Source organism: Oncorhynchus mykiss, chromosome 17 (genome assembly GCF_013265735.2).
Source record: "Oncorhynchus mykiss isolate Arlee chromosome 17, USDA_OmykA_1.1, whole genome shotgun sequence".
NCBI lineage: Eukaryota > Metazoa > Chordata > Actinopteri > Salmoniformes > Salmonidae > Oncorhynchus > Oncorhynchus mykiss.
In genome coordinates this window covers 27,230,953-27,256,538 of record NC_048581.1, presented here as the reverse complement: position 1 = coordinate 27,256,538, position 25,586 = coordinate 27,230,953, and the positions used below count along the sequence as shown (strand labels likewise).

The following is a 25,586-nucleotide window of genomic DNA, read 5'->3' as shown; positions in this document are numbered from 1 at the left end:
TTTTAATGTTACTTTTTTATTTCACCCAAAGAGTGTATGGAGTTTTGCGTTGTTGTAGTAGCTGTACAATATTTGTCTCCTCGCTCGCCTCGTTGGAGGCGGGTCGTAATTTCATGTTCAGGCTAGCTTGCGCGGTCGTAACACTCAAGTTTGTGTGCAGACGAATGACTAATAATATAAATGTCAACCTCAGCAGCTACGCTTTATGTCTGAGAGGTTTAACTCTTTCAAAGGACCCGTTTGGTAATATCATTCAGTAGGGCATTTACTACAGTTAGGTTTATGTTGGTGAAGCTCAACTGGGAAAATGCAAACGTAAACCAGGCCACATAGCGGAACGCTGGCTGTATTAAACCACACGAGAACATAAATGATTTCATGAAAGCATTTGCAGATTTGGTCTTCAGCAGTGGTGAAGATGCGGAAAGACGTCAGAATATTACTGGTGGGAGAGCGTAAGTGGATTTGTTTTGGTCTACTCCGTAGTTCTGTTTTACTGTCAAGCTCGAACCTGCATGCATGACAGCCAGCTGGAAGAGCGAGTAATGCTGATGAAAGGACTCTGAGGAATAACGTTTTATAGCTAACGTTACACTACCACATACACACACCATGATGTTAACTACACACTACTCAGCTAGTAGTGTCATAACATGGCTATCTAGCTAGTATCCTTAACAATTTGATGTTTAGACCCAAGTGACATTGGCTATTTACCATCTGCTGTGAGGTTGACAAACTGCCTGTCCACATTACTTGTTTGTCATATCAATGCATGGTTTGCCTTTATCTAAGCAATCTAGAATCAGCTTCCTATTTCGCAAACAAAGCCTCCTTCACTCATGCTGCCAAACATACCCTCATAAAACGGACTATCCTACCGATCCTTGACTTCGGCGATGTCATTTACAAAATAGCCTCCAACACTCTACTCAGCAAATTGGATACAGTCTATCACAGTGCCATCTGTTTTGTCACCAAAGCCCCATATACTACCCACCACTACGACCTGTATGCTCTCGTTGGCTGGCCCTCTACATATTCATCGCCAAACCCACTGGTTCCAGGTCATCTATAAGTCTTTGCTAGGTAAAGCCCCACTTATCTCAGCTCAATGGTCACCATAGCAACACCCACCCGTAGCACGCGCTCCAGCAGGTATATTGCACGGGTCATCCCCAAAGCCAACACTTCCTTTGACCGCCTTTCCTTCCAATTCTCTGCTGCCAATGATTGGAACAAATTGCAAAAATCACTGATGCTGGATGGAGTCTTATATCTCCCTCTCTAACTTTAAGCATCAGCTGTCAGAGCAGTTTACCAATCACTGTACCTGTACACAACCAATCTGTAAAGAGCACACACTACTACCTCATCCCCATATTATTTATCTTCTTGCTCTATTGTACCCCTGTATCTCTACTTGCACATCATCATCTGCACATCTATCACTCCAGTGTTAATGCTAAATTGTAATTATTTCACCTCTATGGCCTATTTCTTGCCTTACCTCCCTACTCTTCTACATTTGCACACACTGTGTTATTGTTCTACTGTGTTATTGACTGTACGTTTGTTTATGTGTAACTCTGTTGTTTTTGTCGCACTGCTTTGCTTTATCTTGGCCGGGTCGCAGTTGTAAATGAGAACTTGTTCTCAACTGGCCTATCTGTTAAATAAAGGTGAAATAAAAATTAAGTTTGCCTTAGCTAAATGTCAGCTTTAGTTGATGTGTTCAAAACATTCACTCTCTCACCTAGGTAGCACCTGTCCACTTTAAATATACTTTTGGCCATGAAGTGTATGTGGACACCACTTCAAATTAGTGGATTTGGCCATTTCAGCCACATCCTTTGCTGACAGGTGAATAAGATCAAGCACACAGCCATGCAATCGAGGCCGCCGAGGGCTGAAGCGCGTAAAAATCGACTGTCCTCAGTTGCAACACTCACTACCAAGTCCCAAACTGCTTCTGGAAGCAACGTCAGCACAATAACTGTTTGTCGGGAGCTTCATGAAATGGGTTTCCATGGCCAAGCAGCCAAGCCTAAGATCACCATGCGCAATGCCAAGCGTCGACTGGAGTGGTGTAAAGCTTACCGCTTATGGACTCTGGAGCAGTGGAAACGCGTTCTCTGGAGTGATAAATCACGCTTCACCATCTGGCAGTCCGAAGGTCGAACCTGGGTTTGGCAGATGCCAGGAGAACGCTACCTGCCCGAATGCATAGTGCCAACTGTAAAGTTTTGTTGGGGAGGAATAATGATCTGGGGCTGTTTTTATGGTTCGGGCTAGACCCCTTACTTCCAGTGAAGGGAAATCTTAACGCTACAGCATAAAATTGCATTCTAGACCAGGCCTGGGCAATTATTTTCCATGGAGGGCCACATTAGAATATATTTTTGCCATTGCATGCCAGAATCATATTACAGGATTATACATCATGTGTATGACTGTGTTTACAGATATCTACTGTAAACACAGCAAATCTACTGTAAATCACATCCAGACATGCTACTTAACTTTTTTAACCACATTCATGTTCTCCTTTTGGTAGGTATTTTCATTATTAAACATGCAATGAACTACACAGAGGGAAAAGTACACTGTGCATTCAGCACCACGGACAGAACTCTTGTTAACGGGTATGCACAAAAACACAAGAAATTGAGAGCTCAACATTGCATTTAAACTACTCAATCAGTGTGAAGGGTGAAGTCTCTGATGGGCATTGACTAGAGCAGTGAAGTCGGATATAGTTTCTGACGTTGCTTTGCGCAGGATCGCAGAGAGAGTCAGTAAGAGATGATCTGTGCCTTGACTTGTTATATTTCATCACTGAAAATGTCTGTTCACATGCATAGGTTGACCCAAACAGTACAAACATCTTCTGAGCATGACTCCTAATCTTTGGAAAGTTTTGTTAAGCGAGATGCATAGAACCTCATCAGTGACATTGTTTTGAATACTTCTCCAATCATTGCATCAGACTGAAGATCGGTAAACTCAAGTTGCAGGTCAGTGGGAGCGTTATCCACATTGAAGGTGAAAGGAGAGGAAACCAACAGCATGTCATTTTCCAACTCTTTGAAATCCTCAAAATGACGAGAACTCACCTTTCAAAGCACGTAGCAGCGATGTATACTTCTCTATCTGATACGGAACAGACTATTAGTGTTGGAAGGTGTGTGAGATTGTTGGCTTCTACTTGGCGGGTCAGGAGGATTCATTTTCCCTTGAAGGCTATGACTAGGATGTACATCTAATGTGCAAAAATACCAAAAAACACCCTACATTCATTGTCTACTTTCCTTTTCTTTGAAAAACACATTTTTGCTCAATTTCTAGCTAGCTATTATTTGTAACTGTGACGTGTCAGCCTGTCAGTCACTGTCTGTCCTCTCCACACAATACCCTATAATGACAAAACGAAAACAGGTTTTTAGAAATGTTTGCAAATTTATAAAAAATAAAAAACATACCTTATTTACATAACTATTCAGACTCTTTTGCTATGAGACTCGAAATTGAGCTCAGGTGCATCCTATTTCCATTGATTATTCTTGATGTTGCTACAACTTGATTGGAGTCTGCCTGTGTTAAATGCAATTGATTGGACTTGATTTGGAAAGGCACACATCTGTCTATATGAGGTCCCACAGTTGACAGTGCATGTCAGAGCAAAAACCAAGCCATGAGGTCAAAGGAATTGTCCGTAGAGCTCTGAGACAGGATTGTGTTGAGGCACAGATCTGAGGAAAGTTACCAAAACATTTCTGCAGCATTGACTGTCTCCAAGAACACAGTGGTCGCCATCATTCTTAAATGGAAGAAGTTTGGAACCACCAAGACTCTTCCTAGAGCTGGCTGCCTGGCCAAACTGAGCAATCGGGGGAGAAGGGCCTTGGTAGGGAAACCTTGGTCAGGGAGGCACCATCCCTACGGTGAAGCACGGTAGTGGAAGCATCATGCTGTGGGGATGGTTTTCAGCAGCAGGGAATGGGAGACTAGTCAGGATCTAGGCGAAAATGACCGGAGCAAAGTACAGAGCGATCCTTGATGAAAACGTGCTCAGGACCTCAGACTGGGACGATGTTTCACCTTCCAACAGGACAACGACCCTAAGCACACAGCCAAGACCACACAGGAGTGGCTTTGGGACAAGTCTCTGAATGTCCTTGAGTGACCCAGCCAGAGTCCGGACTTGAACCCAATCAAATATCTCTGGAGAGACCTGAAAATAGATGTGCAGCAACACTCCCCATCCAACCTGACAGAGCTTGAGAGGATCTGCAGAGAAGAATTGGAGAAATTCCCGAAATACAAGTGTGCCAAGCTTGTAGCGTCATACCCAAGAAGACTTGAGGCTGTAGTCGCTGCCAAAGGTGCTTCAACATAGTACTGAATAAAGGGTCGGAATATGTAAATGTAATATGTCATTTTTTTATTTGTAATTTAAAAAATGACATATTAAATGTGTAATAAATTTGCAAACATTTATATACCTGTTTTTGCTTTGTCATTATTGGGTATTATTTGTAGATTGGGGGGGGGGTTAAGACATTTTTGTGGAAAAATTCAAGGGGTCTGAATAGTTTCTGAATGCATTGTTTTTGTTTATACAGCGAACCAGGGCTCTATCTTTCACATTTGCCAAATTCAATTATCTTCCCTTCTAAAGCAAAGCCCAATTGTGATTTAGTAAGCTGTCAAGTCGCTCTGTCTGGCCACGAATGGGCTTAGAGCCAATGCTCATGTCTTAGATTTGGGAGGCAACTTGGTGTAGGAGATGAGGGATAGAATATTTCACTGCCGCAGCATCACTATCTCACCGTGTGTGTGAAGCACAGAGACAGACTGCCAATTTGTACAAAGCATAAAGAGGCTTGCCATCTGATGGTAGAAATGTGCAGAGAAACAATGCATGACAGGCTGCACTTCTAAAACAGTTACTTTACGTACACATAACATTCCAATAGAAAGTGAGGCTGAGCAAATACCCTTTTCTTCTGTCAATTCTAGAATGGAGAAGAGTCTCATTGCCAGGCGTGACACTGAGCCAGTATGACATCCTCTTTGTCTTTTTTTCCAACAGCCAAGGTGGGGAAGACTTCCCTGATCATGTCGCTGGTCAGCGAGGAGTTCCCACAGGTGGTACGTAAAAAAGCTTCCTGGAACCTCTGTGTTTAGTAAATAGATTGAATAATGTCTATTCAGCCTATGAAGCACTTTCCTCAAACTGAGAGTGCTTTGAATTGTATTTGGTAGACTGTTAACTCCCCGTGGGAGATGCACATCTTGATGATCAGCAATAATACTAATAAACAGTTATAATACATGTATTACCTACAGTTGAAGTTGGAAGTTTACTTACACCTTAGCCAAATACATTTAAACTCAGTGACATTTAACCCTAGTAAAAATTCCCTGTTTTAGGTCAGTTAGGATCACCACTTTTATTTTATGTGAAATGTCAGAATAATAGTAGGGAGAATGATTTATTTAAACTTTCATCACATTCCCAGTGGGTCAAACTTTTCCATACACTCAATTAGTATTTGGTAGTATTGCCTTTAATTGTTTAATAACCTGTTGTGACTAAGGGGTAGTATTTTCATTTTTGGAAAAAAAATGTTCCCGTAGTAAACGGGATATTTTGTCAGGAAAAGATGCTAGAACATGCATATAATTGACAGCTTAGGATAGAAAGCACTCTAAAGTTTCCAAAACTGTAAAAATATTGGTTGTGAGTATAACAGAACTGATTGAAAAATCCAATCCGGAAGTGCCTCATGTTTTGAAAGTGCTGCGTTCCAATGAGTCCCTATTGAGCAGTGAATGGGCTATCAACCAGATTACTCTTTCTTCGTATTCCCCAAGGTGTCTACAGCATTGTGACGTAGTTTTACGCATTTATGTTGAAGAATACCCGTAAGCGGCTACATTGCGCAAGTGGTCACCTGATGCTGCCAGAGAGATTCTCGCGTAAAATACAGATGTAGCCATTACTCCAAACGGTCCTACTGAAAAACGAATTGTCCCGATGGACATATTATCGAATAGATATTTGAAAAACACCTTGAGGATTGATTATAAACAACGTTTGCCATGTTTCTGTCGATATTATGGAGCTAATTTGGAATATTTTTCGCCGTTTTCGTGACTGCAATTTCTCAGCCAAACGTGAAGAACAAACGGAGCTATTTCGCCTACAAAAATAATATTTTTGGAAAAAAGGAACATTTGCTATCTAACTGGGAGTCTCGTGAGTGAAAACATCCGAAGCTCATCAAAGGTAAATTATTTAATTTGATTGCTTTTCTGATTTCCATGACCAAGTTACCTGCTGCTAGCTGGACAAAATGCTATGCTAGGCTATCAATAAACTTACACAAATGCTTGTCTAGCTTTGGCTGTAAAGCATATTTTGAAAATCTGAGATGACAGGGTGATTAACAAAAGGCTAAGCTGTGTCTCAATATATTTCATTCGTGATTTTCATGAATAGGAATATTTTCTAGGGATATCTATGTCCGTTGCGTTATGCTAATTAGTGTCAGGCGATGATTACGCTCCCGCATGCGGGATGGGAAGTCACTAGAGGTTTTAACTTGGGTCAAATGTTTTGGGCAGCCTTCCACAAGCTTCCCACAATAAGCTGGGTGAATTTTGTCCCATTCCTCCTGACAGAGCTGGTGTAACTGAGTCAGGTTTGTAGGCCTCCTTGCCCGCACACGCTTTTTCAGTTCTGCCCACAAAGTTTCTATGGGATTGAGGTCAGGGCTTTCTAATGGCTACTCCCAATACCTTGACTTTGTTGTCCTTAAGCCATTTTGCCACAACTTTGGAAGTATGCTTGGGGTCATTGTCCATTTGGAAGACCCATTTGCGACCATGCTTTAACTGCCTGACTGATGTCTTGAGATGTTGCTTCAATACATCCACATCATTTTTCTCCCTCATGATGCCATCTATTTTGTGAAGTGCACCAGTCCCTCCTGCAGCAAAGCACCCCCACAACATGATGCTTCACGGTTGGGATGGTGTTCTTCTGCTTGCAATCCTCCCCCTTTTTCCTCCAAACATAACGATGGTCATTATGGCCAAACAGTTCTATTTTTGCTTCATCAGACCAGAGGACATTTCTCCAAAAAGTATGATGTTTGTCCCCATGTGCAGTTGCAAACCGTAGTCTGTCTTTTTTATGCTGGTTTTGGAGCAGTGGCTTCTTCCTTGCTGAGCAGCCTTTCAGGTTATGTCGATATAGGACTCATTTTACTGTGAATATAGATACTTTTGTACCTGTTTCCGTCAGCATCTTCACAAGGTCCTTTGCTGTTTTTCTGGGATTTTCACACCAAAGTACGTTCATCTCTAGGAGACAGAACGCGTCTCCTTCCTGAGCGGTATGACGGCTGCGTGGTACCACGGTGTTTATACTTGCGTACTATTGTTTGTACAGATGAACGTGGTACCTTCAGGCATTTGGAAATTGATCCCAATGATGAACCAGACTTGTGGTCTACAATTTCTTTTTTTAGGTCTATGCTGATTTCTTTATATTGTCCCATGATGTCAAGGAAAGAGGCACTGAGTTTGAAGGTAGGCCTTGAAATACATCCACAGGTACACCTCCAATTGACTCAAATGATGTCAATTTGCCTATCGGAAGCTTCTAAAACCATGACATAATTTTCTGGAATTTTCCAAGCTGTTTAAAGGCACAGTCAACTTAGTGTATGCAAACTTCTGACCCACTGGAATTGTGATACAGTGAAATAATCTCTCTGTAAACAATTGTTGGAAAAATGACTTGTGTCATGCTTGTCATCCAACTTGCCACAACTATAGTTTGTTGACACATTTCGTGTGGAGTGGTTGAAAAACGAGTTTTAATGACTCCAACCTGAGTGTATGTAAACTTCCGACTTCAACTGTATGTAGAATGTCCGTTTTGAGTATCCCATTGGTGTCTCTTTATGATGGTCATCCTTGGTTGGTTCCTTGTAACAGGTGCCCTACCGGGCTGAAGAGATCACCATACCGGCAGACGTCACCCCAGAGAGAGTTCCTACACACATAGTAGACTACTCAGGTACTGTAACTGTACTAACAGTGTAGCTATATAATGTGTACCTTACCTCTGTTGTACTATGCAAACCATGGATACGCATGTTACTGTACATTCAAGCCACACTGAACTACTACACTAATACTGTCCTGTTGTTCACGCACTGCATGTTTTAACATGCACAGAGGCGGAACAAACAGATGAGCAGTTGTCTTCAGAGATATCAAAGGTAATATTAGAATCAATGTCCAGTATTGTAGAAAGATGTGTGTCGAGGTTTGAGAGTGCTGCCGAGTCCAGATTGTCATGGCTGTCGCTCCCTTTACAGGCCAATGTGATTTGCATAGTGTACGCCGTCAACAACAAGAAGTCCATTGAGAAGGTAAGTTTAGTCATAGTACTTGACATAGCCTAGGCTATTTAATTGTATTTGTGTTTTCTTGAAGTACTGTATGCACATTGTTTTGATATCAGCCAGTTCACACTCAGGTTTGCTTTTTGTATCTTCACCATCTTGTTTCCCTTTAGGTGACCAGCCATTGGATTCCACTTATAAATGACAACACAGACAAGGACAGCAGGTGAGGGATACAGTCAATTGGAGGTGTACCTGTGGATGTATTTCAAAGCCTACCTTCAAACGCAGTGCCTCTTTGCTTGACATTATGGGAAAATCAAAAGAAATCAGCCAGAATCAGACCTCAGAAAAAAATTGTACACCTCCACAATTTCCAAATGCCTGAAGGTTCAACGTTCATCTGTACAAACAATAGTACGCAAGTATAAACACCATGGTACCACGCAGTCATCATACCGCTCAGGAAGGAGACGCATAATGTCTCCTCGAGATGAACATACTTTGGTCAGAAAAGTACAAAATCAATCCCAGAACAACAGCAAAGGACCTTGTGAAGATGCTGGAGGAAACAGGTACAAATGTATCTATATCCACAGTAAAATTAGTCTTATATCGACATAACCTGAAAGGCAGCTCAGCAAGGAAGAAACCACTGCTCCAAAACCGCCACAAAAAAAGCCAGACTACGATTTGCAACTGCACACGGGGACAAAGATTGTACTTTTTGGAGAAATGTCCTCTGGTCTGATGAAACATAAATATAACTGTTTGGCCATAATGATTATCGTTATGTTTGGAGGAGAAAGGGGGATTCTTGCAAGTAGAAGAACACCATCCCAAACGTGAAGCACGGGGGTGGCAGCATCATGTTGTGGGGGTGCTTTGCTGCAGGAGGGACTGGTGCACTTCACAAAATAGATGGCATCATGAGGTAGGGAAATTATGTGGATATATTGAAGCAACATCTCAAGACATCAGTCAGGAAGTTAAAGCTTGGTCGCAAATGGGTCTTCCAAATGGACAATGACCCCAAGCATGCGTTGTGGCAAAATGGCTTAAGGACAACAAAGTCAAAGTATTGGAGTGGCCATCACAAAGCCCTGACCTCAATCATATAGACAATTTGTGGGCAGAACTGAAAAAGCGTGTGTGAGGCCTACAAACCTGACTCAGTTACACCAGCTCTGTCAGGAGGAATGGGCTAAAACTCACCCAAATTATTGAGGGACGCTTGTGGAAGGCTACCCGAAACGTTTGACCCAAGTTAAACAATTAAAGGCAACGCTACCAAATACTAATTGAGTGTATGTAAACTTCTGACCCACTGGGAATGTGATGAAAGAAATAAAAGCTGAAATAAATCATTCTCTCTACTATTATTCTGACATTTCACATTCATAAAATAAAGTGGTGATCCTAACTGACCTAAGACATGGAATTTTTACTTGGATTAAATGTCAGGAATTGTGAAACTGAGTTTAAATGTTATTTAATATTTAATATTTGGCTAAGGTGTACGTAACCTTCCGACTTCAACTGTACGTTGTTTTCCTTAGGAATGTAGTGAAGTAAAAGTATTTAAAAAAATATACAAATAGTAAAGTACAGATAACCCAAGAAAACGACTTAAGTAATATTTTATTTTTACTTAAGTATTTCACACCACTGCACTTATCGCACTAACAGAGGAGTGATACACCTCCAGATGTAGCACAGGGGCTGCACTGATGATAAATCAATGAACTGTTTAAAGAGTGGCTTGAACAGTTCCAGTATCTATTAAAGATGTATAGCAGGGGTGGTGCTTATATTCTAGCAGTCCTTCTTCTACAGCCTATACAGCTTTTGGTGTGCTGCTATACAGCTTACAAAGGTTACATGTTGTAAATCTAAATCTGTAGGGTTTAAAGCTGGTCCCAGCTTGACGTTCTCTATCTCTGTAGCTTTTACCGTCATCATGCAGGGTGACAGTGAGTCCATACAAAGACTATATACACTAAGACTATATGTTGTGCTTGTTTACTGTATATGCACTTTGGTTCTATAGCCTATGTTGGGCATTATTTATGAGTATGACCTTCACCCAGACACGCTTCATGCTATTTTTCTCATGGTGGGAATTCCATGGGTCAATCATGTGCTTAGCGTGACGCACGGGTCAGTTTGGTATTGGTTTCAGTCTAGACTCTTAATGGAGCTATTGCTAAGGGATTTCTATAGCTTGCTCAAGTCGGTATGTGAGTGTACATGCATTTTTAGAGAAATATTAAGCCTAATGGACAGGTTGCGTGTCAATGTGCGTGTGTGTGCTCCTCGTCCAAGAGGTGTACTATGGATACGTTTGATTGTCAAATCAAGGAAACAGACTTGACAATCAAACTGATCCAATCAAACCTGGAGTTTGACCCCCATGGCTCTCCTCCACCCAGCTAGCCATAGAGGCATGTCCACAGTTCAGCTTGGCTGCTAACTCCTCCATGTTTCACAGACTGTCTAATTAGTATTGGCTTATCCCTCAGACCAATCCCCGGCTGGTAGATCCTCCCAGGCCCCAGCCAGCCAGGTCACTATGGAGACCGATCTTGAACACTACTATACTCTACTGTAAACAACTCTCACTTTCCTGACCCATCTAGTGGAAAGAGAGGGAGTTTGCCGTGCACGGCTTAAAGATGGAATCCGCATCTCAGCACCTTTGTTATTGTTTTGTGGACGAAACAGAGGTGAGGTGCGTCGAGCAAATGTTCGTTGTTTCCACTAACTTCATTGTTGTTGCAATATCCCAAATGGACGTGGCTGTTTTCACAATTTTTAAAGATTCCAACTTTAAGTATTTAGGTATTTTAGTTCTGCACAGGAACTGTGTTGTTTTTTTGGTATGTTGGTAAATATTAGTTCAGGATGAATGAAATTCATATTTTGTATGTTCTTCCTTCTGTATTTCCGTAACTTTTTTTTTTAGTGTTCAGCAAAGAACCTGAAGAACATATCAGAGTTGTTTTACTACGCCCAAAAGGCTGTCCTGCACCCCACTGGCCCTTTATACTGTCCAGAGGAGAAACGGGTAAAGAGTGAAGATGCCCTGTTGACAGAATGTTACAGAATAAGAATTGTTCATAAAGTCTCACATTTAGTTTGAGGCCAACTGTGTCATTATACTGTTGATTGGACTTGATTCCCAGATGAAGCCTGCTTGCATCAAAGCGCTGACTCGCATCTTCAAGGTGTCAGACCTGGACAACGATGGGATTCTCAATGATAACGAGCTCAACTTCTTCCAGGTGAGTTTTCAACTCTGTGACTCCTACAGCAGAACAAGTGCACTAACAAGTTCACTAGCCCTTTTCCTTTCAGGTGAAGGGTTCAAATAGTTATTTCAGTGTTTTCCTTGTCAGCTTTGGGGATGTGTTTGTGTGTGTGCGTGTGCAGAGGGCATGCTTCAATGACCCACTGGCGTCTCAGGCTCTGGAGGATGTGAAGAACGTTGTGAGGAAGAATGTGATCGACGGTGTGTGTGACAACGGCCTCACTCTCAAAGGTATGCTCTATTGACAAAGGGAGGGAGCGAAGACAATGAACTTCCTGTTGATCCAAATGTGTGTAATTATCTGTTTCTTTGACCACTGCATTTCTTATAAAACTAGTCACACCTTTCTGAAGCACCATGTTGGGGTATGTTGGGGTATGTTTGAATAATGTCCCAATATTCCACATTCCGAACACACACACACACACACACACACACACACACACACACACACACACACACACACACACACACTGTAGTTGACCTATATCATGGTGGTGGTCCTCAGGGTTCCTGTTCCTCCACACCCTATTCATCCAGAGGGGGAGACATGAGACCACCTGGACGGTCCTCAGGAGGTTCGGCTACGACAACGACCTGGAACTCCACCAGGACTACCTGTTCCCACTCACGTGAGTATGCTGCCTGTTTCTGCACGTCCACTACAACCTGTTCCCACTCACGTGAGTATGCTGCCTGTTTCTGCACATCCACTACAACCTGTTCCTCCAGGGTGTACTGGCTGCTTCTACACCCATACCAACAAACTATTTCCCATATTAGTGATGGGGAGGGGAAATCAATACAGTTTCATATCGGTATGTTATTATTGATGAAATATTGTATCATTTTGACAATATCGTAAAATATAATTTTTACGCTAGTTGCCTGTACCTGCACCAAGACTCCAGTATTTTTCCTTCATAGCTTGTTATCAATCTTCTTTTTAAATAGGGAGACAATTTTTCAGCGCTTTTTTTTTTTCAATGACAGATCAAAACTTGTTTTCTCTTGTCCCTCTGCAGCAAACATGGTGAGCAGTATGTTTGGAAAATCAAATCGCAATAAAAACAGTATCGAATCGCAATACGTATCGTGGTAATATTGTATCGTGGCAATTACCAGGCCTACCTATTAGTGTGCATGTCTATACCTCTACCCACAGGCACAGATATTGACTGTTCCGTGTGCTTAGTTCATCATGCTTTTCTTGCCTTTGTGTTCCTCGGGACGATCTGAGACTTACGAGACTTCAAATACGTAATAATAAATATCAACATTGATTCCCATGCAGAAATACACTTAGGCTTCACCCAGTACAACAAAAGATGTCTGCCTCCCATCTTTCAGATTGAGACGAGCCACTAAGCCCCAGTACAGTCAGGATTAACATCATCCCCCTTCTGGCTCTGACCTCAATTACCCACAAGTCTCTCTCTCTCCCCCCTGCAGAGCGTCCATTGAGGACACCATAATTGAATCTGTGTTCTTATTTATCTCGTAATCTTTCCAGGATTCTCCATCTAACTGTTGTGCGTGCGTGCCTGCGTGCGTGCGTGTGTGTGTGTGTGCGTGCGTGTGTGTGTGTTCCCCACCTCTACTGTACCTCCAGGTTGAAAATGCCTCCAGACTGCACCACCGAGCTGAATCACAATGCCTACCTTTTCCTCCAGAGTGTATTCGACAAACATGACAAGGTATTGACCTTTCCTGTGGTAAATAATGCCATTTGAATTTGGAGCCAACATTTCAGACTAACAAAAGTCAAACCGTTTCTAAACCCTGCTGGCAGTGAATTAACAATAAATCGAGTGGTCAAGCTAGTGTGTGTCCTAATGTTCTAGATGCCAATGACCTGTGAGGTGTGTGTGTTTTTCAGGACCGGGACTGTGCCCTGTCCCCAGAGGAGCTGAAGGACCTGTTTGACGTGTTCCCTTACATGCCCTGGGGTCTCGACGTCAACAACACGGTGTGCACCAACGACGAAGGCTGGATCACCTACCAGGGCTACCTGTCCCAGTGGACGTAGGTTACCACTGCACGCACAGACAGACAGGCATCTATACAGACACAGGCAGACAGGCATCTATACAGACACAGGCAGACAGGCATCTATACAGACACAGGCAGACAGGCATCTATACAGACACAGGCAGACAGGCAGACAGGCATCTATACAGACACACACAGACAGGAATCTATACAGACACACACATATAGGCATATATACAGACACAGACAGACAGGCATCTATACAGACACACACATATAGGCATATATACAGACACAGACAGACAGGCATCTATACAGACACACACATATAGGCATATATACAGACACAGACAGACAGGCATCTATACAGACACACACATATAGGCATATATACAGACACAGACAGACAGGCATCTATACAGACACACACATATAGGCATATATACAGACACAGACAGACAGGCATATATACAGACACAGACAGACAGGAATCTATACAGACACACACAGACAGGCATCTATACAGACACAGGCATCTTTACAGACACACACAGACAGGCATCTATACAGACACACACAGACAGGCATCTATACAGACACACACAGACAGGCATCTATACAGACACACCCAGACCGGCATCTATACAAACACACACAGACAGGCATCTATACAGACACACACATACAGACTTGAGAACGCACAGACAGACAGACCGACCAGAAAACGCACAGACAGACAGACCGACCTGAAAACGCACAGACAGACAGATACGCACTCAAATCCAATTTTATTGGTCACATATACATGGTTAGCAGATGTTATTGCGAGTGTAGCAAAATGCTTGTGCTTCTAGTTCTGACAGTGCAGCAATATCTAACAACTACCTAATACACACAAATCTAAGTAAAGGAATGGAATAAGAATATATACATATAAATAAATCGATGAGTGATGACCGAGCAGCATAGGCAAGATGCAATAGATGGTATAAAATACAGTATATACATATGAGATGAGTCATGCAAGATATGTAAACATTATTAAAGTGGCATTATTATACTGACTAGTGATCCATTTATTAAAGTCTGTATGTAGGCAGCAGCCTCTCTGTGTTAGTGATGTCTGTTTAACAGTCTGATGGCCTTCAGAGAGAAGCTATTTTTCAGTCTCTCGGTCCATCTTTGATGCACCTGTACTGATCTCGCATTCTGGATGGTAGCCGTGTGAACAGGCAGTGGCTCGGGTGGTTGTTGTCTTTGATCCTTTTGGCCTTCCTGTGACATCGGGTGCTGTAGGTGTCCTGGAGGTAGTTTACGCCCGGTGATGCGTTGTGCAGACCGCACCACCCTCTGTAGAGCCTTACGGTTGAGGGCTGTGCAGTTGCTGTACCAGGGGGTGATACAGCCCGACAGGATGCTCTCAAATGTGCATCTGTTAAAGTTTGTGAGGGTTTTAGGTGTTGCACCGCCTTCACAACACTGTATGTGTGGGTGGACCATTTCAGGTTGTCTGTGATGTGTACGCCGAGGAACTTGAAGCTTTCCACCTTCTCCGCTGCTGTCCCGTCGATGTGGATAGGGGGGTGCTCCCTCTGCTGTTTCCTGAAGTCCATGATCATCTCCTTTTGTTCTGTTGATTTTGAGTGAGAGGTTGTTTTCCTGACACCACACTCCAAGTGCCCTCACCTCCTGCCTATAGGCTGTCTCGTCATTGTTGGTAATCAAGCCCACTACTGTTGTGTCGTCTGCAAACTTGATGATTGAGTTGGAGGCGTGCATGGCCACGTAGTCATGGGTGAATAGGGAGTACAGAAGGGGGCTGAGAACGCACCCTTGTGGGGCCCCAGTGTTGAGGGTCAGCGAAGTGGAGATGTTTCCTGCCTTCACCACCTGGGGGCGGCCCTTCGGGAAGTCCAGGACCCAGTTGCACAGGGCGGGGTTGAGACCCAGGACCTCAAGCTTAATGATGAACTTGGAGGGTACTATGGTGTTGAATGCTGAGCTGTAGTCAATGAACAGCATTCTTAGATAGGTATTTGTCTTGTCCAGATGGTAGGGCAGTGTGATGGCGATTGCATCATCTGCGGACCTATTGGGTCGGTATGCAAATTGAAGTGGGTCTAGGGTGACAGGTAAGGTGGAGATGATATGATACTTGACTAGTCTCTCAAAGCACTTCATGATGACAGAAGTGTGTGCTATGGGGCGATAGTCATTTAGTTCAGTTACCTTAGCCTTCTTGGGTACAGGAACAATGGAGGCCATATTGAAACATGTGGGGACAGCAGACTGGGATAGGGAGAGATTGAATATGTCATGTGAGGGCAAAATTGCAAGATTATGTTGTAATGCCGTAATTGCATCAAATGGTTGTTTTATGCAACAGAAAAGAGTTCTTATAACTCTATTGTGTCTGTGTGAACTGAAAGTGGGCCTCTGGGAGATTTAACACTGACAGGAGATTTATTATGTCTTTGGGTGGTACCGCATTCCAGAGCACGAGTTAATGTTTTTGTACTGGGGTACAAGGGCGAGATGGCTCCAGTATGGAGTTGGGGGGCCAGACCCTGGTCTCTACACAATAAGGACAGTATTTACAGCAGATACTGTTTGCTGTGAATTATTAGTAACCTTGTGACCCATTCCATACATCTGTTGTTTGTCATGAACATCCAGGAGGATGGACTTTGTTATAAAATGCTGTGCATGCTCTGAGGACACAGCTAGGAATGCCGTCTGGGCCGGCAGCCTTGCGAGGGTTAACGCGTTTAAATGTCTTACTCACGTCGGCCACGGAGAAGGAGAGCCCACAGTCCTTGGTAGCAGACCGCGTTGGTGGCACTGTATTATCCTCAAAGCGGGCAAAGAAGTTGTCCAGTTTGTCTGGAAGCAAGACGTCGGTATCCGTGACGTGGCTGGTTTTCTTTTTGTAGTCTGTGATTGTCTGTAGACCCTGCCACATCCGTCTTGTCTGAGCTGTTGAATTGCCACTCCACTTTGTCTCTATACTGACATTTTGCTTGTTTGATTGCCTTGCGATGGGAATAACTACACTGTTTGTATTCGGCCATATTCCCAGACCTCTTTCCATGGTTAAATGCGGTGGTTCGCGCTTTCAGTTTTGCACGAATGCCGCCATCTATCCACGGCTTCTGGTTAGGGTAGGTTTTAATAGTCACAGTGGGTACAATATCTCCTATGCACTTTCTTATAAACTCACTCACCGAATCAGCGCATAAATCAATATTATTCTCTGAGGCTACCCGGAACATATCCCAGTCCGCGTGATCAAAACAATCTTGAAGCTTGGATTCCAATTGGTCCTTATCACACTTGAACAGACACAGACAGACACACACAAACACACACACAAGAGAGATGTTCTGCTGTGTTAAATCCACAAAGTGTATTGTTTCTTTATCTAAACTATGAAAGTCTGAATGAACCCCCAAGACAGTGTTTCTTACAGTGTACGTATGACAGTTTCCATTCACTCCTCTGTGTTTCCCTGTGCCCAGGTTGACCACCTACCTGGATGTCCAGCGCTGCCTGGAGTACCTGGGTTACCTTGGTTACTCCATCATCTCTGAGCAGGAGTCCCAGGCAGCGGCCATCACAGGTGGGAGGACAGCCCGTTGTCATGGCAACTGAGATGACCGCTATATTAGATATGAGCAGAGACCTATAGATATGGCTCTGAATGTGGGACAGTGTATATATTACGGTGTTATTAGTGCGCATGCGCAGGAGTCTTGTTGTAGATGAACCTGGCCTGAGTGCAATGGCAGTCATGCATTGTGCTAATACTGTTGAGTAAACGTTGTTAAACTGGAACCTTGTCGTATTTGAGTGAACAGTATAGAAGACGAAGATGACTGATACCAAAGTTAGCTGTAAGCTCTAGTCTACAGCCAACCAGTAAACATTGCGTGTTAGAACTTCATGTTGTACTAACTTCTCTATCTAGAGAGGAGGGACGAAGTTACTCTTACTGAAACCACATTCTGCAGAGGACTAAAGACATCCACAGCATTCATTCATATACTTTCATTTGCTGTATAAACTTAACAGAGTGTGTGTGTCCTCTCCGTTCTACAGTGATGAGGGACAAGAAGATTGACCTGCAGAAGAAGCAGACACAGCGCAGTGTGTTCCGCTGTAACGTCTTCGGGGACAACGGCAGTGGCAAGAGTGGCTTCCTGCAAGCCTTCCTTGGAAGAAACCTCACGGTCAGTGTCAACATTCATTCATTCCCTCAAAGACTACGTTGTAAGTCGGTGGCAAGGAAAACTTCCCTGGATGGAAGAAACATTTGAACAACTCCGCGCAACTCCAAATACTTCCGTCTACTGCCTGTTTAAAACTTTTTGGAATTCCTCTCGGTATTGGTCAACTTTATTGTTTGAAGTCATTTTTCACCCTCTTTGTTTCTCTCAGCGTCAAAACATCATTAGCGAAGAGCATATGTCCTACTATGCTATCAGCACTGCATATGTGTATGGTCAGGAGAAATACCTGATGGTGAGTCGTCTGTTTTGACTAACTCTTAATCGACTCGATGGTGTTTATTTGTCCACAGCTTTTCAGTCTAAAAGTTGTCTGTGTTTCTGTGTGTTCATTACCTTCTTCCATTTTGTTTCCTCTACTCTCCCTCAGCTCCACGAGGTCTTCCCAGACTTTGACGTCCTCTCGGACGCTGACCAGGCTTGTGACATTGTGTGTCTGGCGTACGACGCCAGCAACCCCCACTCGTTCGAGTACTGCGCCAGAGCCTTCAAGGTATGTGCCGTTTACAACCAGTCCTTCTACCATCCCTGTTTGTCTATTTAGTCTTTCAGGATGTCAATACTATTCTAATCTACAGTACCACTGAATGAAAGTAAATGTTTTTAAAGCGGAAACCATCTGTTATTACCATATTATTACCAATATGTGCTTCTTTGGAGCATTTACATATTTTCATTGTCTTTTAAAAAAGTATATTGCTGAATGGAATACGACAGTGTCCAATAACAATATCCCTCTGCCTTTTGCAGCAGTACTTCATGGACACCAAGACGCCGTGCATGATGATCGCAGCCAAGTCAGACCTCCAGGAGACCAAGCAGCTCTACGCCCTCACCCCTCTGGAGTTCTGTAGGAAGCACAAGATGCCCCCTCCACAGGCCTTCACCTGCAACACGGCAGATCTGCAAAGACATCTACACCAAACACACCACCATGGCCATGCACCCGTGGGTAGTGGGTCACTCTGTTGTTTTAGGCCCCATGTCGAACCTTTAACATCCCTCGCTCAAACCCTAACATGCTGACCAGACCGGACACATCGCGTGCATCGCAAAATACATTTTGAAATCCATGTTATTAAATTATTCCACCCACACTGCTCGCGCGCGCCAACGAGCGTCTGCGATGCCAAGGGCTAAAATAGAACTCCTTTCTATTTCTGACGCTGATCGCGCTGAAAGTCCTGCCTCTCCCATCTCCTCATTGGTTTATATAAGCAGGTACTCACGTGCCATCTTCTCATTGGTTATACCCACGTGGGTGATTGAAAGACAAACTGTTTTGCCAGTAGTTGTGGTAATACTATGAAAGTTTAGATGCTGATCACCATATAAGTTCAAAGATGAAAAAGTCCGGAAGGAGGAGAGATGACTAGAAACGTTTCGTTTGGCCGTTTTATGTTTGGATTAATTGTCGGAGTAGAGGACCTTGTGCATTTCAGGTAAAATAACAACTCCATGTTTATATCCCAGGACAAATTAGCTAGCAACATCAAGCTAGCTAAATGTATTTTGTCCCCCCACACCAAACGCGATCACGACACGCAGGTTAAAATATCAAAACACACTCTGAACCAATGACATTCATTTGGGGACAGGTCGAAAAGCATTAAACATGTATGGCAATTTAGCTAGTTAGCAAGTGCAAGCTAACTAGCTAAATTGGGGGGACAAAATACATTTATGCACGATGGCACATGCGCGCAGTTGGTTTGGGTTCCGTGTAAAGCTCTACCGTAAGCCCTTAAACACTCTCCACAATCCCTAAAATAAATCATTTAAAATATTTTAAGACCTCATCTCATGCTGTAAAACCTATTGCCCCAAAACTGCTCCTACCTCAAGCCCCAAAACTGCCCCTTAGCTGTTAAATTCTACCTCATCCCTCACTTCCCAAATTGGTGCCACTTCACATTGAAATATAGAGACTCTGAACTCTTGGGGTGAACAGTATCCACCATCTTGGTTAGACGTGGTGGTTAATGCGGTGGATTCAATTTGCCATTTGCTGCAATTGTATGTTTACTGCCCTTGCGTGCCCCTTTTCCCACTACTCTGTCAGGCTGTTATCCACACTGATCACCTCTCTGGCACGGTGGACTGGACTCATCTGAACTGTACTCCTCAGAACTGTAGCCAACACATGGGGGACAGCATCAACGTATCATGTACTTAAACGAGTGCATTTTTATTTAATCTATGGACCTCTAACTCTGTGGTGGCATAAGGACATTTTAACAATGTTGAACATGATCCAAAGTGGCTATTTGGAGATTACTAACCCCAATAGTGTGAGGTGAAGATTACAATGAATCAGACTTATGGTCATGCTCTCCCTTTGTTCAATTATACAATTATCCTCCTCTCTTCCTGGGTGGGTGCTCTTGGTTTTTAACCCCATAACAGATGAGCTCTATGGCCCAAAGAGCTCAAACCTTCTGGTGACATTGGTCTTTGATCTAACTCTCTTCTTCTTTGTGCCTCTGTATGTGTGTCTTTGAACACGTGTGTGTGTGTGTGTGTGTGGGTGGGTGCACCTCTCTCCTTAGTCATGCTCGGCTGCGCTGTAACAGGTGCACCTTCTGCCACCTGCAGAACTTCATCAACTCAGAGCTGGTGCAGACAGGGAAGGCCAAGCTCTACACCGCCATTCTCAGCAGGTCCTCAGAGACCTTCCAACTCTTCCAACTCTTCTGTTTCACAATCCTCCTCTTCATTTGTCCCTGTTCTTCATCAGTGGCTGTTCATCGCCTTTGTTTTGACCCTGTTCTGGAGTTTGGGCTGTGGATTGTCATAAACCACTGTTTGTTTTCATGTAAATCTTCATGACATCTCACTCTTATTCTTTTGCCTCACCCAAACGTTCCCGGATTCTGAGTTCCTTGATCCTCTCTCTTCGTCATTCGTCACTTGTTTGACCATCTTGTTCTGTTCCAACCTTGTTCGTTATGTTCCTCTTCATTAATGAATAATGCATATGTAGTCTAATAATGCAGATTTCTAGTGTCTTGTCTGTTCATCCTGTTGGACGTTCATCTTTTGGCATCTTTAGTTGTGATTAGTGCATAGGACTGTACGGAGGTTCAAAGCCACACTGTTTTGAGTGAATTCCTACATACAGTGCATTCGGAAAGTATTCAGACCCCTTGACTTTTTCCACATTTTGTTACGTTACAGCCTTCTAAAATTGATTACATCATTTTCTCCCACTGCATCAATCTACACACGTTACCCCATAATGACAAAGCAAAAACAGGTTGTTTGACATTTTTACAAATGTTTAAAAAAAATCGAACTGAAATATGACTTTAACATAAATATTCAGACCCTTTACTCAGTACTTTGTTGAAGCACCTTTGGCAGCAATTACAGACTCGATTATTATTGGGTATGACACTGCAAGCTTGGCGCACCTGTTTTTGGGGAGTTTCTCCCATTCTTCTCTGCAGATCCTCTCAAGCTTTGTCAGGTTGGATGGGAAGCGTCGCTATTGTGTCACAGCTATTTCCAGGTCTTTCCAGAGATGTTTGATTAGGTTCAAGTCTGGGCTCTGGCTGGGCCACTCAAGGACATTCAGAGACTTGTCCCGAAGCCGCTCCTGCTTTATCTTGGCTATATGCTTAGGGTTGTTGTCCTGTTGGAAGGCGAACTTTCGCCTCAGTCTGAGATCCTGAGCGCTCTGGAGCAGGTTTTCATCAAGGATCTCTCTTTACTTTGCTCTGTTCATTTTTGCCTCGAAACTGTCTAGTCTCCCAGTCCCTGCCACTGCCACCTACCATGCTTCACCGTAGAGATGGTGCCAGGTTTCCTCCAGACGTGACGCTTGGCATTCAAGCCAAAGAGTTCAATCTTGGTTACATCAGACCAGATACTCTTGTTTCTCAGGGTCTGAGAGTCCTTTAGGTGCCATTTGGAAAACTTCAAGCGGGCTGTCATGCCTTTTACTGAGGAGTGGCTTCCGTTTGGCCACTCTTCCATAAAGGCCTGATAGGTGGAGTGCTGCAGAGATGGTTGTCCTTCCGTCTGTCCTTCTCCACAGAGGAACTATGGAATTCTGTCAAGAGTGACCATCGGGTTCTTGGTCACCTCCCTGACCAATGCCCTTCTCCACCGATTGTTCAGTTTGTCCGGGCAGCCAGCACTAGGAAGAGTCTTGGTGGTTCCAAACTTCTTCCATTTAAGAATTATGGAGGCCACTGTGTTCTTGGACATTTTTTGGTACCCTTCCCCATATCTGTGCCTCGACACAATCCTGTCTCGGAGCTCTACGAACAATTCCTTCGACATCGTGTCATGCACTTTCAACTTTGGGACCTTTTTATATAGACAGGTGTGTGCATTTCCAAATCATGTCCAATCAATTGAATTTACCGCAGGTGGACTCCAATCAAGTTGTAAAAATATCTCAAGGATGATCAATGGAAACAAGATGCACCTGAGCTCAATTTCAAGTCTCATATCAAAGGGTCTGAATACTTACGTAAGGTATGTTAAAAAAAAAAATGTTTTATACATTTGCAAAAATGTCAAAAACCTGTATTGTGTGTACATTGAGGAGGATTTTTAAAATACATTTTAGAATAAGGCTGTAACGTTACAAAATATGGAAAAGGGGAAGGGGTCTGAATACTTTCCGAATGCACTGTAGCATGTATCGTGATCATCTGTGTAAGCAGAGAGGTTATGTAAAAGCATTACATGTTGTTGTCTCTGACGTAATGTGTCTCACTGTTTTTCTCTCGCTCTCTTTCTGTCTCTGGATCCTCTCTCTCTCTCTCTCTCTCTCTCTCTCTGTGTATCTTTCCTTCTCTCTCTTAGACATGTGACACAGGCTGACCTGAAGAGCTCCACATTCTGGTTGAGAGTGAGCGTGGGAGCCACCGTGTTTGCCGTGCTGGGCTTCGCCATGTACAGAGTGCTGCTCAAACAACGGGGATCCAATGCAAACCCAACCTTTGCGAGACTTGTACCCAAATCTTTTTGTGCTGTTTTGCCAACTACTATGGTGTATGGAGTGAATCCTAGCTTCCAGTTAAGTTGAATTTACACTTAGTCTCCCATTGACATCAATACATGACTAAGTAAAAATTAAACATAAGTGCAAGTTCTGGATCTGCCCCATTGGCAATAGGAGATGGCAGGACAGCACAGACAGATCTGGGACCAGGCTAAACCTGGCACCCTCTCCCAATAAATATCTCTCTAAGATCATAAAAGATCCAGTATGTCCCCCATGTGATGAGGGGGAAAAAAAGCTAACATTATTTAGTTTTATACCTAGAGATTTCACAAGAAAATGACTGCTATTGTTCTTTATTTTGGCTTCTGCAAGTCTGTACTCAAAAGTATATCATATTTATATTGAAAATGTGATTATATAACTACTACTGATGAAGCTAGTGATTTCTTCTCTTTGTGCAAAATATCAATTTCTTTTGGTTACCTGTGTGGATTGAAATGGGAAAACAATTCCATCTTAAGCAGTTGAAGTAAGGGTAGTGAAATGAGTATGCAAAATAACCAATACCATACACAAAAATATATGCTTTAAAACAAGCACTGAAACAATGTGGAAATAATGTATATATAACTGCTTGTATATTTGTTTTCCCTTGAACAAACGGGACGTTATGAAGTTCAAATGCTGACTCTATAATGGCACAACAAAGCCACATTCAATGCTATAAAGGCATTAGCTTTCTATCATGTATTTAGTATTTTCAAATGTTCTCAAACCAGTTCAGTAAAGGCTGCTCTACTGTTATTAAAATGTTGTTCTTTAGTTTGCCTTCCAGGGTCCGAACCTCGGTGGCACACTTACAAATTTGTAAGGCTGAATCAGCCCATATTCAATCAATGGATGTTCCGTATGGGATGATACTTTTTGTCTGCGCCTTACCCCTAGAACTCAGTAAGGCTCTGTAGCCCACCCATGGCTTCCTGTATGGGTATGGACCACCCAGGTGGTGTGTGTGTTGGGCATGCATGTAAAGTCAAATTGTGTGTGTTGGGCATGCATGTCAAAATTGTGTGTGCTTGCTATGTGTGTATGTGAGGCTGTACAGTTATTGTATTTGCATGCTTTGCTTTTTCTGATCATCCTCCAATATTGTTATATCAAATATATTGTTATTATTAAGCCAACATTCCTCTCAATGGTATTATTCCAATTATCCAAATGTTACCCAGCACCCCCAACTCCCAGAACATTAGGACAATTGTGTTTCACGTTTGCCTTTCCAATGTTTATAATAAATACATCTACTTTAATCCTGTGTCAATAATGTTTTATTGCATTTGGGATCATTTTTTTAATGAAAAGCAGCAGTTAATGCACACCCAAAATAGTCAGAGGTGCTGACAAATGGAGAGGTACGTTTAAATAAATAAAGTTGCGTAATATGTATGCTTCCAATGATTTATTGGGTATCACCAATGTTTTCGGAACAGTGCCTTCCTCAGTGCACGTTATGCAAGAGATCTGCCGAAGTGATTGGTATGATTTTGACTTCAGAGTATTTGTTGTAGTATTGAGGTAATGCCAACATGCTGCTGAATGTTCTCTTAATTTCAGGTCCTCACTACATTGGTCCAGGAAGGTCCTACTGAGGGGTAGGGAAGGAGGCAGCCAGCGATGTCATTCCCCCTGATTTCACGTGAAGGATGAGGTAATGTGATGTAGTAACTGTAGGTCTGCCACTGGACACATGGAGGCAGTATTATCAAAATAATGATTCCAATGTCTACAGACAGCACACCACCACGTTTTTTTAATGATTTGTTATACCTTTATTTAACTAGGCAAGTCAGTTAAGAACAAATTCTTATTTTCAATGACTGCCTAGGAACAGTGGTTTAAATGCCTTGTTCAGGGGGAGAACGACATATTTTGACCTTGTCAGCTCGGGATTCCACCCAGCGACCTTTCGGTTACTTGTCCAACGCTCTAATCACTAGGCTACCTAATAACAATATTCAGGGCGCAGTCGGATCCCTCAGGGATGAGCTGTAACTAGTCTCTAATGATCCCCACCAGACTGCATAAAATTGCCTTTTTAACCATGAAGATTATTCCCTAGGGCCTAACTGATTGGTCTGTTCTTCTCTCTCTCTCTCTTTCTGTGTGTGTGTGTGTGAGAGAGAGAGCGAGAGAGACGCAAATACATGGAACGCAGAGCCTTAACAGTGTGTATGTGTGAGTGAGTACATGTCTGTCTAGCAGGTCATTTGATACCCTGATGAAGACAGCTTGGCTGTCGAAACGCTGGTAATTATATTTTTGAATCTGAGCTCCTAGAGTGTGCGGCTCTCTTTTATTTTCAAGCTTTCTACTCCGCTAGCCAGCACCTCGCCTAAATAGGTGTGTGTTTCTTTTTCTTCTAGATAGCAGGTCATTTGTACCTGTTTTCACCAGTTAACACCTACGCAGACAGAGCTACTAACATTCTGAGACAGAGTTGATAAGCATTCCTCTCACCGTGCAGGTGTTTACCCGCGGTTAGCCTCAGTTCCTCTGCGCTCTGTTCCGTGGGCTGTTCTACTTTCAGAGCTGAAGCCACCAGCAGTTGACCT

At 43.0% G+C, this 25,586-nt stretch overlaps 1 pseudogene; it reads left to right on the top strand.

Moving 5' to 3' along the window:
* Positions 1–95: 95 nt before the first annotated feature.
* Positions 96–24,388, top strand: LOC110495119 (annotated as a pseudogene).
* Positions 24,389–25,586: the final 1,198 nt, after the last annotated feature.